Below are 12,818 nucleotides of genomic sequence, written 5' to 3' on the forward strand. Positions count from 1 at the left end.
GATGTAGAATCTAGACGAAAGTCCGGCGAACGTTGAGTTCTAGTTTAACATCTGCCTCTTGAAGATAAGTTACTTGGTGCCATTAGCTGCGTAGAGGAAAGATGTTGGTGGCAGTGATTGCTGACTTGCTGTGGCAGGCAGGACACTGACTTCAGCTCCGGTATCACTGAGAAAATTAGTGTTCGAGAGGGGATAAAAACGTGGAATATTTTCTATGTGTCTTGGCGAACGCTGTGCGCTGTTAGCGTCTGCCCATCTCGTTTAACGTTGCGGATGTGATGGTGCACGGTTGTGTGCACTTCTTCGCGCCTTATCCAAAACGATGATGGTAGTAGCATATACCTGGTGTGTATCTGAACTTTCCTCTAGATCTGGGGCGGTGGTGGTGGTGTCGGGTTGATTGGGAGCGTCGGTTGTGGGAGTTGTTAATCTGCTCTTGGAAGGTGCTGACCTGAAGGACGAACTGGGAGACGAGTTCAACCAATTTTTGTGTCCCTGAGTTCTCGGTGATTTTTTATATGGTAAGATGTTTGGATGGTACTGAAGCCATGAAGTTATTCGCGAACGTGGCTAGTTCATCCAGCGAAAGTTTGCTCTTGACGCTGAAGAGGTTGTGCTGGAATGCAGGCGGTAGACGTTGGTAGAACAGGTGGTACAATAGGGATTTGTCGAATAACGCATTCTGTCTCCGAGCAGTCTCTTCAAGCGACGCAGCAAGTCAGACGGCTCTTCGTTGCCGAGCTCTTCTTTGGAGAAGAACTCCTACAGGCGGGCAGCTTCGGAGAACTCGAGATGGGCAGAAACCGTTGCTTTCAGGTCCTCGAATGGAGTTTCGAATAAAGATCCCTTGGAGATGGCATCCGAAACCTGGAGAAGTATGCCATGTGGTAAGAGGCTGCTAGAATGGGAAAACTTAGTTAGACGGGCGGTAAGGTTGTTTTCCCTTTAAGTTACACTCGAGGATCGTGAACGATAATGATGAGTCGTGGTTGGAGAAGGGGGTGGTGGTGGTGCGTGGAAGGTACTCATTTCCTGTGCGTGATTCTCTGTCATGCTTACGTGGTTGGTATCCAGGCGATGATAGTGGGTAGCGGAGTGGGCCAGGGCAACTGGGGAATATCTGGCGGGGGCGGGGGCTGGCATCGGGATGTTGGCCGATCCTGACAAGCGGGGTGGCGTGGTAGCTGGGCTGCTAGGCATTCCGGGGGCGGCGGTGGATGTAGAGCACTCCAGGGGCGACAGTGGATGTAGGGCACTCCGGGGAGCGGCGACAGCGGCTGCTGTTCTCCGGGGGCTGGTGGCGGCGGCGGCTAAGTTCCTGGTTACTCCAGGCTGTCACCATTTATAGCTTGTGTTGGGAAGTTAGCTACCATGTTGCCAGCCTGAAAGGTGTGGATGGGAGAGGAAGGTATAGGAATGTTTCAAAGTGGAATCGGAATATACTATGTAATAGTAGCGGTTTGAGTCCCTTGAGCACACTTGGAATAAAGTTCCGTGTTAATGCAAACGGCTGGTAGTATTCATCAAAGAAGAACTAGGATATCTAAAGTTAACCCAATGACTACCCTGTTGGTTCAAATCGGTTTTATATACAATATTGTTTTTATTTAATAGAGTATACTCATGTTCCTTCGTGGGATGTACAGGAAAACAATAAAAGCATATACACACAAATTAAATAGATATGATCGTCTGATGTTGAGGGGAGACTACAGTAGGTAAAAACAACACTAGGGACAATCTAAGAAGTGTTTACCGTGGTGGCTACTAGATCTCATGCGCCATGTAGATCACACTCTAAAGTAGCACCCTGTCCCCTTCTATATCCGGTGCTATTTTTTCCTTTTACCCGGGTTGCCCTCAGACCATTCAATTCATGTCTGTAGTATTCCGTCAACAGCCAAATGGTTACAACCTATATTGTGTAACCCCCTCTACAACGGGTTAAATTTGTCATTTCATCCTGGCTACAACCCGGCTACTATACTAGTTTCGTGATACCCTCAGGGATTCAAATTTTGTCATTTCGACGTACATCATCAGTGAAGTTATTCTGTTATTTATACAAAGGCATCATAAATGACATCGTCATTATCAACATAGTTATCATTTCCATTGCGCTAGGACTTTACCAACATAATTTACTCTCACATTCTTACTATTCCTAGACAATTCCAGCTTCATCAAGCCTTATCGCTGTACAAGAACTAATCTTATCTGCATCATCACTATCGTTATCACCATCATGACGAATATCACCACGAAAACCGTCATCAAAAACCAAAAATGAAATAAATAAAAAATAAGATAAAGATAATTAGATAAACAAGAGGTAGGAAATAAATACAATAATCATTTGTTATCAATGAATTTATTACGATTACTTCAGAAAAAGTGTAAATGCTTATTCAACTTGGATCATGATGAAGATATTTCAGTTTGTCAGCCACAAACTACTTAATTCATGCAACTGCACTTAATCCTCGTTGATATGGGGCAAGTCTAGTAGTTGCTAGTGCTACCTGCAAATTAATTTACCGGGCAAGTAAGTGTTGACACTAGGATAGATTGGAGGCAAGTTTATTACCTTTCCGTTGATATTAGGCAAGTACAGGGGTAACTTACAAATCGTTAGCACTAGGGGTTACTAACTAGCCCCTTGTCAACGAGGCTTCACGAGAGGCAACTCCTAAAGCACACCGGCGAAGAAACAGACAGACAGACAGACAGACTGACAAACACTGTTGCTGTCAGACAATTGCTACTACCGCCGCGGGCGAGTTGCAGCAGATCCTCGTTGCCTGCAAGTGCAGACGCTACTGCCGGTGCCATCGCCCTCGCTGCCGCCACAGCTTCCCCCACCCTCGCCCATTCCTTCTTCTCCCTCCCACTCAGCCGCCAACGCCCAGTCCCCCACATACCTACCGTCGCTGACTGATACGAATTTATCAGTCACTGGTGAGGAATTAAGTGATAAAAACAGCCAATGACCCTTCCACATAGATTTTTTTGTAAAGTTCTTCGATGTGGTGTATACTGTAAAGAAACCCCCAACCTCCACACATTATACACACACACACACACACACACACACACACACACACACACACACACACACACACACACACACACACACACACACACACACACACACACACACACACACACACACACACACACACACACACACACACACACACATATATATATATATATATATATTTATACATACATATATATATATATATATATATATATATATATATATATATATATATATATATATACTGTATACATATGTATATACATGTACACACACAGTCACTTTTCTACTATCAGTCAAAGTCTCCCAATGCTCGATCCCGCCCTCCTCCCAGCCTACCTACCATCCCCTTCTCCCCACCCTCTGTCCATGAGTTTGAAATTGTTAAGAAATTAAAAAGCTTCGGTCCTAAAAGATTCACCACATCTATTGACCTCCCACTAAAGCTCTACCAGGAATTTGCCCCTAAACTTGCCACTCTTCTTTACTCGATAATCAATGACTCTCTAACTCAAAATAAATGCCCCAGAGACTGGAAGACTTCATATGTCACCCCCATCCCTAAAGTTCCCAGCCCCCAGTCCTTAAATGACGCCCATCCCCAGTCTCATCTGTGAGGACTTTATTTTCATCTGGGCATATAGTAACATACGCAATAAAATAGACACCCAACAATTTGGCAACATCAAAAATTCATCCAATACTCACTGCTTAATTGACCTACTTGATTTTATTCACAGAAATTTAGTAGAGAGTATGTCAGGTTTAAGGACTCGATCTCTACCCCACAACACCTGACCTGTGGAGTTCCCCAAGGGACCAAGATGGGACCGCTGTACTTCCTATTGTTAAATAACGATGCGGGTGAGACTAGAAAGGTGCCGAGGTACACTCGTGCAGGCTGCGCTACACCCCATATGCCAAGAACCTTGATACCTCATCGACGATTACTTATTATTATATGAAAATATTTTCCAGAAGGTGATCACTGTATATATTTTTGTATCACCCGCACTAATGGGTGATAAACTACAAATAATTCATTCAGTTATGATTCGAGAGTGTCCTGTGTGTCACTAGTACTCTGTACATAGCAACACTTCTGTACTAGGTTTGACGCTCCTTGAGCGTAATAAATTTATTAAAACAAAAAACAACAAAAATAACGATGCTCTAGCTGACAGTTCCCTTCACTGGAAATACGTTGACGACTCAACTGTTGGTATTACCGTTGACAACACAGCTCCTGACTACTCTCCACTGAAGGCTACTCTTGATAAGCTACAAGCCTGGACAACTGACAACCATGTGACCATTAACCGTACAAAAACGGTCACCATGCACTTCTGCACATCAAGGAAGGATGTACCTGCTCCAAATGTCACAATCGGCACCCAACCTCTCCAAGTAGTCATGTCTATTAAATTACTGGGAATCACTATTGATGACCAACTGGACTGGAAGCAGTATGTCACAAACACCGTCAGAGCACCATCTTATTGACTATACATACCGCGAAGGCTGAGATCACTTGGAACACCAAAGGAGTTGAAGAATATATTCCACCTTTATTCTGCCTAAACTCTGCTATGAATCTCCAGCCTGGACCCCTTCCATCAACCTCACTCAGGAATGCCAGGTAGAAAAGGTACAGAAAAGGGCATACAAAACAATCCTAGGCTCTTCTTATTCCAACTACTAGGCTGCTCTAACCATCCTAAACCTGCCCAAACTCTCCGACCACCACAAGGAGACATAGAAAATTCGGCCTAAAGCTATTATGTCATCCTCGCCACCGTAACTTGCTACCGTCAAAATCTGACCGCCCTGCCCGGGCCACAAAACAACACAATAGACTCAAGCCTTTCAAATCACCACGCACAGACAGATATAAATACAGTCCCATACCTTCTATTGTACACTTATTAAACAACATCTAATCCAAACATCAAATTAACACAAAGACGCATCGACTGTTTTATATATTAATATTCTATATATCTGTTTAGTGTACAATTACTCCAGCATCACAATATGCATAGGTAATCATTCATTATGTACAATCTATATTAATTTCTCTTCCCTTAATATGTGTATTTTCAGCCTTCGGTTGCCATGTTTTCAATAAATCGTTTATTAATATTATCATATATATTAATACGATAGCGTGTGTGTTAGCGTGCGTGTTATTTATTTATTTTGTGTGTCACGCAAAACTGAATGATTGAAATAAGGCATATTTGTTCCGTAGACTTTTATTATTATTATTATTATTATTTTTATTATTATTATTATTATTATTATTATTATTATTATTATTATTATTATTATTATTATTATTATTATTATTATTATTATTATTATTATTATTATTATTATTATTATTATATATATTAATACGATAGCGTGTGTGTTATTTATTTATTTTGTGTGTCACGGAAAACTGAATGGTTGAAATAAGGCATGTTTGTTCCGTAGACTTTATTATTATTATTATTATTACTATTATTATTATTATTATTATTATTATTATTATTATTGTTATTGTTATTGTTATTGTTATTTTTATTTTTATTATTATTATTATTATTATTATTATTATTATTTATTTATTTATTTATCTATTTTGTGTGTCACGCTTACATCAAAAGCAACGACCTTCCATGGTGTCGAAGTTCTCAAAGCTGCCGAAGTTCTCGAAGGTGCGAAAGTTCTCGAAGGTGCCGAAGTTCTCGTACGTGCCGAAGTTCTCGAAGGTGTCGAGGTTCTCGAAGTTCTCGAAAGTGCCGAAATTATCGAAGGTGCCGAAGTTCTCGAAGGTGCCGAAATTCTCGAAGGTGCCAAAGTTCTCGAAGGGGCCGAAGTTCGCGAAGGCGCCGAAGTTCTCGAAGGCGCCGAAGTTCTCGAAGGCGCCGAAGTTCTCGAAGTCGCCGAACTTGTCGAAGGTGCCGAAGTTCTCGAAGGTGCCGAAGTTCTCGAAGGTGCCGAAGTTCTCGAAGGTGCCGAAGTTCTCGAAGGTGCCGAAGTTCTCGAAGGTGCCGAAGCTCTCGAAGGTGCCGAAGTTCTCGAAAGTGCCGAAGTTCTCGAAAGTGCCGAAGTTCTTGAAGGTATGGAAGGTCTCGAAGTTCTGGAAGGTCTCGAACTTCTGGAAGGTCTTGAACTTCTGGAAGGTCTCGAACTTCTGGAAGGTCTCGAAGATCAAATGAAAATGAAGAAAGAAAATATGGACAGCTCTATATAATTGAAACAAATTAAGCATTAAATCTGAGGTCTCCCAGAAAAATAACCATGCAATTTATTGCCGGCCCTGATGCGAGGAGATATAATAATCCAACAAATGATGAAATTGCAGCAATATTTGTCGGTGATGATGGAGCACCTCCTGTCCAGCGTGACATTATAGTGTACCCTGAAGGACAACAGAGGGAGAGGATATCCTACCTCACTTGCCATCTTGATGCAATGATATACCCTCTTCTCTTTCATGTAATTTACACGGGTTCCGCTAGTTATTATTATTATTATTATTATTGTTATTGTTATTGTTATTATTATTATTATTATTATTATTATTATTATTATTATTATTATTATTATTATTATTATTATTATTATTATTATTATTATCGTTATCAGTAATAATTATCAGTAATTATTATCATTATTATCATTATTATTATAATTATTATCATTTTTATTATCATTATTATCATTATTATCATTATTATTATCATTATTATCATTATTATTACACCAACACACACACACACACACACACACACACACACACACACACACACACACACACACACACACACACACACACACACACACACACACACACACACACACACACACACACACACACACACACACACACACACACACTAGAGATGTATCGGATGTCGAATTTCAGACATCCGTGGATGCGGATGTATATGCGAATGTCATTTTGCGGATGCAAATGTGAATGCGGATATCAGTCTCTACTAAAATGCGGATGCAAATGCGGATATCAAAATATGACATCCGCGTGGATGCGGATGCGGATGCGGATATTTTTACGTCAAACGTTCTCACCAAGAATACCCCCCCCCCCCCAAAATGTTTCAGTGTCAGCCCATGCAGACAGGAGAAGTAACAAATAAAAACAAGTTGGGAGAACCAAAATGCTGCCAAATGAGTTCGAATGATGTCTCAATAGTTGATACTTCTCTCTTTGAAAGTATCTAAGTCATAGGAAGACGTAAATACAGATCACAGGAAGGGAGTTCCAGAGTATACTAGTGGAAGTAAAGTGGAAGTACTTTTTGTTACAATAAAGTCTTATGACGAGTTTCAGCCACACATTTTGTGCGTTACCAGGATGCGGGATGTGGACCCAACTCGTCGTGCATCCCACCGACCACTTTCCCCAACCTCCACCCTTTTGAAAGTGGTTAACTATAAATCTATATCCAACTGATTGAACTGATACTATAAACATATATTTATTACTTAATATCTAAAGTTCAAGACGGGCAAGTTTCGTTTCAAAAACAGTAGCTTACCTAGCTTTTCTGGCAAAAGCCGATTGCGCTCAGCGTCATATATCAAGCCAGCACTACTAAACAGCTGCTCACTAGGAACGCTACTTGGTGGACAGGAGAGATACTGGCAAGCTACCTTTGCCAAATCAGGGTAGACTGTCTTCATTGTCTTCCACCATTGCAAACTATCTTGACTTGTTCCACTTATTCTTTTCTCTCTGTGATATTTCTCAATATCTTTCATGAGTAAAGTTACTACAGATGATTTTTCTGCTTCATCATCACTGCTGGAGGCAAGAATAGAGGTCATTGCTTCCTCTAATGTTCCATAGGTGGTAAGTGTTTCACTCGTATCATCTCTTCTTCGTTTCCTTCTTGGTTCTCCATCTTCCTCTTCTAGAAAGTCGTCTGACGAAGCTCCTCACATATTCTGGCAAGTGATGATTTTACTTGATCAGTGACGTGAAATGAAGAAAAAAATTATTCTTGTATTTTGGGTCAATATATGTTGCAATTCTGTAAAGATCTTCATTTTCAATTCAAGAAAATATTTTCTCAACATCAGCTTGCATTGCTTCTTTCATGAAGTTTACTGCCTGTGTTGCTTGTCTGTTTTCATTTAACTCAATCACTGATCCTGAGCCTGGTTCATCTTCAGAGCTTGTATCTGAGGTATGAGTTTCTTCAACAGGGTCAGAAACTACTGATGTGGTATGCTGAAGAGTGTGTTTTAAGGACTTTACAGGTGGAATCACTTCAGCTGCTGTTGATGTGGAGTCACTTTTTTTTTTATATATCTTCATAAGGCTTGTATACATATATGCATAATCAACCACTCAATATTGCTGAGCTGTTTGATTTTGGAGTTGGTAGCAGCATACACACACATAGATTCCTTTATTTCTAGTGTTCTTCTTAGCATATGTAAGGTGCTATTCCATCTTGTGGGTGTATCATGAATAACAGAGAGTTTAGGTACTTGCAGCCTGTCCTGATTTTTTTTAAGTTCATCTTGTGCCATAGTTAAGTTATGAAAGTGCGTAGCAATACTACGATTTTTTTTATCATGTTTTCTATATCACAATGTGATGATAACCCAGTTTTAGCAATCAGATGTATTTTGTGCACAGTTCAATCCAAATTATTTACACCTGAGAGAAACAGCTTTTTTCATACTTGCTCCAGCATCACGCAGAACACAGTGCATATTTGTACGAGATATGTCCCACTTCATTAGCATATCATCAAACATTTTGGAAATATACTCTCCTGTATGTCGTTCTTCCAGTGGTTCAGCACCTAGCACAGAGTGTGTTCTTTCAAATTCCTTATTTATGGTATGTGCAGTTAAACGCAGCAATGAGACACCTGCTGAGGCATCTGACCTCACATCAGTTGCGAAGGAAAGTTTGTTGTCTTGCTTCACTTCATCAATTATTTCTTTTATTTTCTTGAAAACAGACTCATACATATCACTACATATCATTGATGAATAGAAAATTCGCTGCTTTAGACTGTATAGTGGAGCAGCTTCAGTCATCATTCTCATGAATCCTATGTCCTCAACATGACTGAAAGGCAAATCATCCATGACTAACATTTCTGCAATGCATTTATCCAGTTTCTTTGCCTTAGGGTTAGAAGCATCCCATAATTTTGCACTCTGAAAATACTCAGCAACATTCCTTTGCTTAGCATCTGTATTTGCTTATTGCAAAGGTATTTTTTCTATTGATTTTTTCTTCAAACTTGTTTCTCTTATGCCATTAACTCTTCAAACTGTTCTTTATGCACTAATTTCAAGTGTTTTTTCAAAGATGTAGTTTTACGTCCCTTTCGTGAATAATCTTTCTTGCACAACAGACACTGTGCTAGGTCACTTCACTTGCTCACAAAATATTTCCACACTTCACTGCTATGTGACGCCATTTTTCAGCTGCTGTAGCAGTCAGCACAGAACAATAAGGCTTTGTAATCTTGATTATATTATCCTTTTAAACCATCACTGGCAAACTGTATTATCAGCGAGGGGCAAGCAAGGAAGTAGCAGTACTTCTTCCTTCGAAGGTAAACTCTTACCAAACTGATGACCTAGCTGCCAGTGTACTGTGTAGGACTTATGCTTAAAATGCCAGTTTACAACTTATGGATCAGTATTATAAATTTTCGAGATGCTTAGCAAATGTGAAAAGATAATTACTTTATTTTAATGCTTCATTGCATTAAATTCCAGTAAGAAATACATCGAAAAGCCCTCTATAACAGTAATAATGGTAATAATAATAAAACAATAGCTAATATTACCCTTCCTCTGTGAAAATCTTTTCATCTGCAACTCATTGTATCAGGGGAAACAGGCGATAACAGGAAGACTCGTGCGATAAGAAGAGCTCAGCGCTGCCGGTTCATATTTTTTTAATATTATTATTTGTATAGTTATGGAAACGTTTGCATTAAAAGTATTTAAGGAAGAAGCACTGAATTCTGCCATGTGAAGTGGGAATAAGGTCAAAGACTGCAATGTACGACATTACTCAGCCACACGACACACACATTACAATCTCTCTCTCTCTCTCTCTCTCTCTCTCTCTCTCTCTCTCTCTCTCTCTCTCTCTCTCTCTCTCTCTCTCTCTCTCCAGCAGTAAGGCATCGGGGTGAAGGTGACAAGTAAGGGTGATAAGCCTCCTCTCTATCTCCCTCTTCACCCTCCTCACACACACAGACACACACACAGACACACACACACACACATACACACACACACACACACACACACACACACACACACACACACACACACACACACACACACACACACACACACACACACACACACACACACACACACACACAGTGACTCACTCATCTGTCGTTACTAAGTATCTAACATACCACCTTTCACAGTTTCCAGTTTATTTACTATGCATTTGTACTTCATAGTCACTAAGTAAAATTCTCCTCCTTCTCCTGACCTTCCCCTAAATTCTAGACACATTACGTTGTGTAAGTTTGAAAGGAAATGAATCCGTGATATTATTTGATTTAGTTTTACTAGATAATTAATTCATTAGACACACATCAATAAATTTACTCCACATTTCTAAGCTCTGTCTGAACTCTAAGTCTGTAAGCACCAGGCAGTACTCTACTATTCTGCTAGTCTGTAACTGCGTGTCTATATATTACTCTATAATCTATAGGTTGTGCAATACACAAAACACATCCGCATCCACACATTCTCTGTAGAGTGCGGATGCGGATGTATATTTCACCACAAATGCGGATGCGGAGGCGGGTGATCAGTTATCACAACTACGGATGCGGATGCTGATGTGAATTAATATGCGGATGTTCCGCGGATGCGGATGTGGATGCGGATATCCGATACATCTCACATACACACGCACGCACAAACTAACACACACACACACACACACACACACACACACACACACACACACACACACACACACACACACACACACACACATATATATATAGATATATATATATATATATATATATATATACATATATATATATATATATATATATATATATATATATACATATATATATATATATATATATATATCAGATCAGCCATCCTGAATCCACTGCTGAACAAAGGCCTCCTTCATTGCATACTATGATTCACACGACCGCGCCATCCTCTGCCACGTCACTCCCACAAACTTCTCGATCTCGTCTCCAATTTCTGTTCGGTCTCCCTCTTCCACGCTCCCCATCTTGCGGCGTCCACTCAGTAACACACCTGCTCCATCGCTCATCAGTCGTTCGCACTAACTTACCTGTCCAATTCCACTTCCTCTCTTTTACCGCCTCCACAATATCTCTCACTCTAGTCTGCTCTCTCACCCAACTTACTTTCTTTCAGTCTCCCAGCGTTATTCCCATCATTGATCTCTCCATTCTCTTCTGTGCACTCCTTAGTTTTGTTTCCATCGCCTTCGTCAGTTTTCAAGTCTCACACACGTAGATCATTGCTGTCAGAATGCATTGATTGTAAACTTTGTTTCAAACATAATGGTAGAGAGCCTCTTAGGATTTTATTATACTTACCAAACCCTTTCCAACCAATTGCAATGCGTCTTTTTATTTCATTATCATGATCTTTAGTTACTTTCACCATCTAGCCTAAATAATTATACTCCTCAACTTCCTCAAGACTCTTACCATCACTTGTAACATCTTTACTTTGAACTTTCGTGTTGAACATTACTTTGGTATTTCTCTTATTCATTTTTAAACCTACTTTGAGACTTTCCTTGTTTAGATCACTCAGCATATCTTGCAAGTCTTCTTCTCTTTCAGAGATAAGAATAATGGCATCCGCAAATCTTAGTTGATTCAAATATTTGCCATCAATCTTCAAACCTTTCTTTTCCCAACCCAACCTTCTGAAAATATCTTCTAAGCAAGCTGTAAATAATTTGGGTGAAATTGTATTGCCTTGTCGAGTTCTTTTCTCGATCTTGATCTTTTCTGTATCTTTATAATCGAATTATAGTGGTACCTTTAGTATAAATCTTTTCTAAACCTTACGATCTGTTCGTTTGTACCCTGTTTGGGTAGCTAGTTTAGCACTGCTATTTGTTCTACCGAGTCAAAGGCCTTCTCGTAATCTATAAAAGCTAAACAAAGAGGTATATTGTATTCTGTCGTTTTCTCGATTAGTTGGTTTATCGCCTGCAAATGGTCTAGAGTCGAATATCCGCTCCTAAAGCCTGCCTGTTCTCTCGGTTGGTTTCCATCTAAAACTTGACTTAGTCTATTTGTAAGGATCTTGGAGAATACTTTACATACATTTGATAGCAAGCTAATCGGTCGATAGTTACTAAAGTCCTTCTGGTCTCCTTTTTTATGAAGCAAAATCACTATAGCATTACACCACAATTCAGGAACGCTTTCTTGACGTAAGCACAGGGTGTACAACTGAGCTAGCTTAATACGAACTAATTTCTCTATATATTTTAACAGATCTATCGATATACCATCTTCCTCAGGTGCTTTTCCTCGTTACATGTTTTAGAGCAAATTCTACTGCTTCCTTTGTAATCTCTGGTACACTACTAACGTCTACAGATGAATTTACTGACTCAACTACGATCTTCGACGAGTAAAGCTTTGGTAAAATTCTTCTACTCTTTTTACCATTCTGACTCTGCATTTCATTATTTCTCTATTTCTATCTTTCAAACATATCATTTGCTGTCTTCCTAAAG

This window comes from Oratosquilla oratoria, chromosome 2, assembly GCF_046742065.1.
Source record: "Oratosquilla oratoria isolate Oo_2021 chromosome 2, ASM4674206v1, whole genome shotgun sequence".
NCBI classification, from domain to species: Eukaryota; Metazoa; Arthropoda; class Malacostraca; order Stomatopoda; family Squillidae; genus Oratosquilla; species Oratosquilla oratoria.